Genomic DNA, 5726 nt, shown 5'->3' with positions numbered 1-5726 from the left:
CCTCTGGCTTGTTCAATCATCCAGGCCCCATATGATGTGCAGGTGATCCCCTGAAAAGCCTCAGCCGATGCACTCTCAGTTTCCCTTATAACAGCATTACCTGTGTTTGCAGTTTGCTTGACCAGCCTTGCTAGATTTATGCTATTAATTTGAGTATTGGCCGCCTCGTCTAAGATGCCGGTCCATACTTTTCCTTCCTCCTTCATGATACTCTGTAGGCCATTCTGCATTATCTGCAATGCTCCGTGAAAGAAAATGGTGGCGCAGATCTCCAAGAAGTGAAAGTTCATAGTGGACAGGATCTTCAAGGCCGAGCTCAATGAGTTTCTGACCTGTGAGTTGGCCGAGGATGGGTAGAGCGGCAAAGAAGTCCGAGTCACACCAACCAGGACCGAGATCATCATCTTGGTGACCAGGACTCAGAATGTGCTGGGTGAGAAAGGTCACTGAATGCATGAGCTGAGTGCTGTTGTTCTGAAGTGATTTGGTTTCCCAGAGGGAAGTGTTGAGCTCTATGCAGAAAACGTTGCCAATCAACGGCTTTGTGCCATTGTTCAGGCAGAGTCCCTGCATTACAAGTTGCTAGGAGGCCTGGTTGTGCGCAGAGCCTACTATGGTGTTCTTTGCTTCATTATGGAAAGTGGAGCCAAGGGCTGTGTGGTGATAGTTTTTGGAAACCTTTGAGGCCAGAGAACCAAATCCATGGTTTGTTGATGGTCAGATCTGATCCAGTGAACTACTATATTGCCTCATGTACTACTAAGACCAGTTGTATAGGGAATTAAGGTTAAATTCATGCTGCCGTGAGATCCAAGTGGCAAAATTGGTCCCAAAAAACCTCTGCCTGATCAGGTCAGATTGTTGAGCCCAATGATGAGATCCTGCCGACTACGTCACTTGTTGGAATTTGGGGTAATCAGAGTCAATTTATTTGACTTTATTTCATTTTCCAAATTCCGAAATGATTCAAAGTGAATCCTTATTGGTGACAGTGGTTATATTTTATTCAGTATAAGTAAGACTTGACACTTACTAGTGTTTGAACAGCAATATTAAAGTGCAGCAGCATTACCATTATGCTTTGGGTAGAAGCCTTATCTCTATGTAATCACTCCCTAGTCACACCAGTCAATGCAGCACTTACCTGTGTGGTCCCTCTACTGACTCCGTCCTCCTGTGAGGGTCTGTCTGGGGGATGGTCCTGAACCTCCTGTGGCCATATACCTTCCCTAGTCGGATACCTCCTCTCCTGGCCAGAAACCCTCTTCTCCCTTTCTATTCAGAGGATCCCTTTTAATTTTTGTTTTACACAGCAAAAGTCTATGGAAATAGATTTAAGCCAATCAATACTCATTACCTCCCGTGCTCCAACACCTATCAGCTTGTAAACATTCCAATGCTAGCACCAGGGCAAATGGTGGACTTGGCATCCAGTTATTTTGTCTCTGTCTAACTGCATCTGTGACTCTGAGAGGTGCTTTATCTCCCTATTCCCACACAGCAAGATGTCTGTTTTTATGCCCTGCAGAATTTCTGCTGGAGTGTTTTTTGCTTTCACTTTCTCACCATTTGACTTATTTCACTCCTTCAAATATAACATTTGGCCAGTGAAGACCCAATCCACAATTTCCCATCTGATCATCTTTAAACCATCTTTACTCAGAGCATGTCATAAACGGGAATAAAATATTTCAGTATACGATTAAATGCAACAATTAAATTAAAGAAGTGTACAGTCATCATAGTGTTTAAGTTTGTGTTCATTAATGTGAGAATAAGAAATACTGAAATGTTGTTTCTACAGCTTGTGGAAAATTACCAAGAAGTCATTTCTACACAACATAATGAAATCACTGAAAAAGAGAACTGATAAGGGTATGTAAGTAAAGACCTTGAGACAGTACAGCAGTTAAAAATTGTGCTTAGGCAGAGAAAAGAGAAACAGCAAGAGTTAGAACAAAGGATGTAGTGAATAAGAAACTGCCCCACTAAGATAAAGGCTGACAGCTGCAAGTTAAAACACACAATGGAGAGCCAAATAAGGTAAAACAACAACAAGAGTTAGGGGCTAGAAAGTTAGAGTAGGGGGAGAAGTAAACAGAGGAGGAGACTGTAGCAACTATAGGATAGGTTAGTGTCATAATATGTTATAACCAATAATGTAAACTAAAGGCGTGGAAAAATGGATTTGTATTGTATAAACATGAACTGAATATGTTGATCGGTGTGCCTGCTTGTAGGACACCCGATCTTACAAGAACGTTAAATAAACTTACTTCTTCAGAGTTTGACTTGGTGTAAATTATTATTAAGTGGGCTATGTTTCTCACAATTAATTAGCTAGAACACCCGAAGTAGGAATTTCCCAGGATTCTTATGGGGTGGGGGAGGGCAGGGGGGCGTATTCAGACGAGGGTAAACTTATAAATTGAAAGAAAAAGGTCAAGGCATAGAGCAGTGTAGCAATTTAGGTCAAAATAAACGGGGTGATAGGAAGGGACCGAAGGTTTAACGGTATTAAAAAACTACATGTAGGCCCATCTATCCAAATATGCCAACTTAACGTCGAAAGCAATTCTTGCTCAAAATGTGAATATCTCGAAAGGTTGCTCAAAAATACAATGTTGATGTCCTGGTTCTTGAAGAAACACATATTGAACATATTCACCAGTTCGACACAAGAGGACATAAAGGATTGAGTTTTATCAGCGCGTGCGCTCCATGGCGGCACGCTGCAAGAGCAGCGGCCTTCCGAGGGGACAGCTGCCGTGTCCCTGGCAACGGCGTCCAGCACCACTGCACAGGTGCTGGCACCATTTCTAAAGGGCTTCAAACCCTTAGCAGAGATTTAAATTAATAAAGGTACAGTATGCGTGATTTTTAAAAAAAATTAATAATTAGGAGACAGAGGCCCTTCCCCAACCCCCCTAATGGTCATTTCATTGCTCATTATTAACAAAACGTACTTTATTCCCTACCCGAACTTTCCCCTCCAACCTTTTGACTTTTGCCCTTCAACCCCTTCCCACCATCCCCACAGCCAATAAAAAGTGTTTTCCCCACTCCCCCACCCCTCCCGCCCTGAAAATCTTATTCTTCCCCCCTCCCCACTAGTGTCTTGCCTCGGAACTCCGTATGGAGCTCCTCCTTTTTGATGCCAAAGATAGAGATACATTTCATTTGTCAAAGTAGCAGATAGGATATGACCCAAAGACAGTAAAGGAAGTCATCACCTCCAGAATCATTCTTAACAATTTCCCCAACCATCAACAGAGGCTCTCAATCAGGGATAGGCACCAGCATGTTGCACCATGGACATTTGACAAGACTATTGACTCAGCCACGGACATGGGGCTGTTAATCTGTATATAAAGTGTCTAGCCAACCTAATGCCATCAAAACACATTCCACTTTAGAACACATTTCTCCCTATGAATAAAGTAGCTAAATATGCAAACATCAATGGAGAACAGCACAACTATTAGCTAGCCAGCAAGCAAAACAGTATGCACTGCTAATACGAAATACTTTTGTTGACAGAATAGAGCTAGCTATACCATGCGCTAAGATTATGTTAACATGTAGCCAGCCAGCTAACCCATTACACGATAAAAACCAGGACAGTGAGAAGTAACATTCTCTTGCCCAAGCTGGGTGAAACAATCTTTTTTTCTGAATCTGACGCGTGTTTTCTCACGAGTAAGAAAAAAAGGGGGAAAAATGTGAACGTAGAATTAGAATTCACAGCTGCCTCCCAAATCCCTTCCTGGTCATTGAGGGCACTTAATGAATGTCAGATTTTAAAATTTATTCTAGTCCAAAAATTGAACAAAATATGACTGTGTAGATTGATGTCCTTTGCAGAGTCTAACACCAGAACCTGTGCAATATCGATGCGGTCTTTGTGAAATGGCTCATTTACTCAACTTCCCATCCTCCTTTTTATCATATTAAACCAGTATTTTTGGGGAGTTTCTGATGAGGAGAGGCAATATAGTCCAACATTCACAGCAACCAACAATCCACCTACATTACCGGGATAGGGAGATAAAGTTCAAAAACACTCACTAACATGACTCCAGTAAAATATCCCACGAGAAAAAGGGGGAGCAGAGGCAGTGACTGTCATGATAACCCCCAGACCTGCCTCACTTCTCCCAGTGCACAGCTGCAGCTTCCTGCACCTTGAGCCAGTCCTGCCCAGGTGTGGCACAGTCCTCGGGGAGTCTTTGTGGAACCAGGGAGTGGGGAAGTTGGGGAGTGGGTCCTCCTGCCTTATGCTATGTCCCAAATTTGTTATCCCTCCCCTCCCCAGGCCCCTTTATAACTGAGCTAAGTGTCCTTTAAAGTTTTGGGGTTTAATATTACAGTTTATTAATCCTTAGTCCTCCAAAAGAGCTAGAAGGCTGGCAGCCGTTAACCTGGGCCTGTCACCAGGACAAGCCCCACAGCTGCTGCCTCACTCAGTGCAAATGCAGGATCTGGAGCTTCTTGTTGGGGGTGCTTGAAGCCTCCCCGCCCACTCATCAGCTCCATTCCTCCCCGCCCACACGCCGGTTTCATTCCTCTCCTGCTTTCCGCGGTTTCTCACCTGCTGCAGATCTGACACGAGTGTCTCCGTCCAGCTCCAGCACCCGCACCGCACATTCTACATTCACAGTCCGACACTGCACATGTTCCAGTCACAGCCCAGCACCGTGCATGTGCAATGAGATGCTTCTTTATGTTGTCTGATGCAACATAAAATAAGATGCATGGAGTCCACGTTGATTGAAGATCTCAAACAGGTTTATTAAACAGCTAACAACTATATACTGTACAAAGCTACTATCTTACCTCTTGGTGTTACAGTTACAGAGTGGGATTGGCATGTAGTCACATGACTACATCCTGGCACTTAGCTCATTTGCATGCTAAGATCTTAATGGTACATAACTCTTAAAGGCAATCACACAACAACAAATGCCAGTCACAGACGGCACTGCGCATGCTCCAGTCACAGCCTGGCACTGAGCATGCTCCAGTCACAGCCCGGCACCACGCATGCTGCAGTCACAGACGGCACTGCGCATGCTCCAGTCACAGCACCGCACCATACCTGCTCCAGTCACAGTTGGCGAGCGACTCAAAGATGGTCGACGATCTACCAGTAGCTCACGATCAACATGTTGGGACCCCTGTTTTAGGGCCTAGCCTGATGCCCCAATGATCCTGATCCTTTCTAATTACTTTCGCTCCTGGTAATTTTAAATGTCTTGCTCCAAGCCTTTAAACTTGTGTTTTAAAATAACCTAGCCGCTAGTTATTTTAAAACACAACTTTAAAGGTTTGGAGCAAGACATTCAAAATTACCACAGACCTCAAAATTTGTAGCACGGGCACTGGTGTTCGTGAATGGACACATTGCCAACCCCTGCTCTCCCATCATCAACATTGGCTTTGAAATGCCTGTCATTACCTCAACACCAGAAACACGATGGAATTTTAATAAAGTATAAAGGGAAACCTTCCAAAAGTCAATTGACACTAACATCAGGTAGATTCTGCCAATCACCAATGCCTTCAACAGATTTATAGGAACTATTAAAGCTGCTGCAAAAAGCAGTTGTAAGATTTGATAAGATAGGGGTGTTTTATACCCACTTCTAAGGTGGGAACAGACTTGGCAGCACAACAGCTTGTTGTGAAACCACTTTATTGAGACAAAGGTGAAGACACGTTTGTTA

The 5726-nt window shown here is 43.7% G+C and overlaps 1 pseudogene; it reads left to right on the top strand.

Annotated features, from left to right (window-relative positions):
• Nucleotides 1-255: 255 nt before the first annotated feature.
• Nucleotides 256-5498, top strand: LOC137371931 (small ribosomal subunit protein uS3-like; annotated as a pseudogene).
• Nucleotides 5499-5726: the final 228 nt, after the last annotated feature.

This window comes from Heterodontus francisci, chromosome 1 (genome assembly GCF_036365525.1).
Source record: "Heterodontus francisci isolate sHetFra1 chromosome 1, sHetFra1.hap1, whole genome shotgun sequence".
Lineage (NCBI taxonomy): Eukaryota > Metazoa > Chordata > Chondrichthyes > Heterodontiformes > Heterodontidae > Heterodontus > Heterodontus francisci.
The sequence above is the reverse complement of the archived record's forward strand: the minus strand, read 5'-3'. Positions and strand labels throughout refer to the sequence as shown.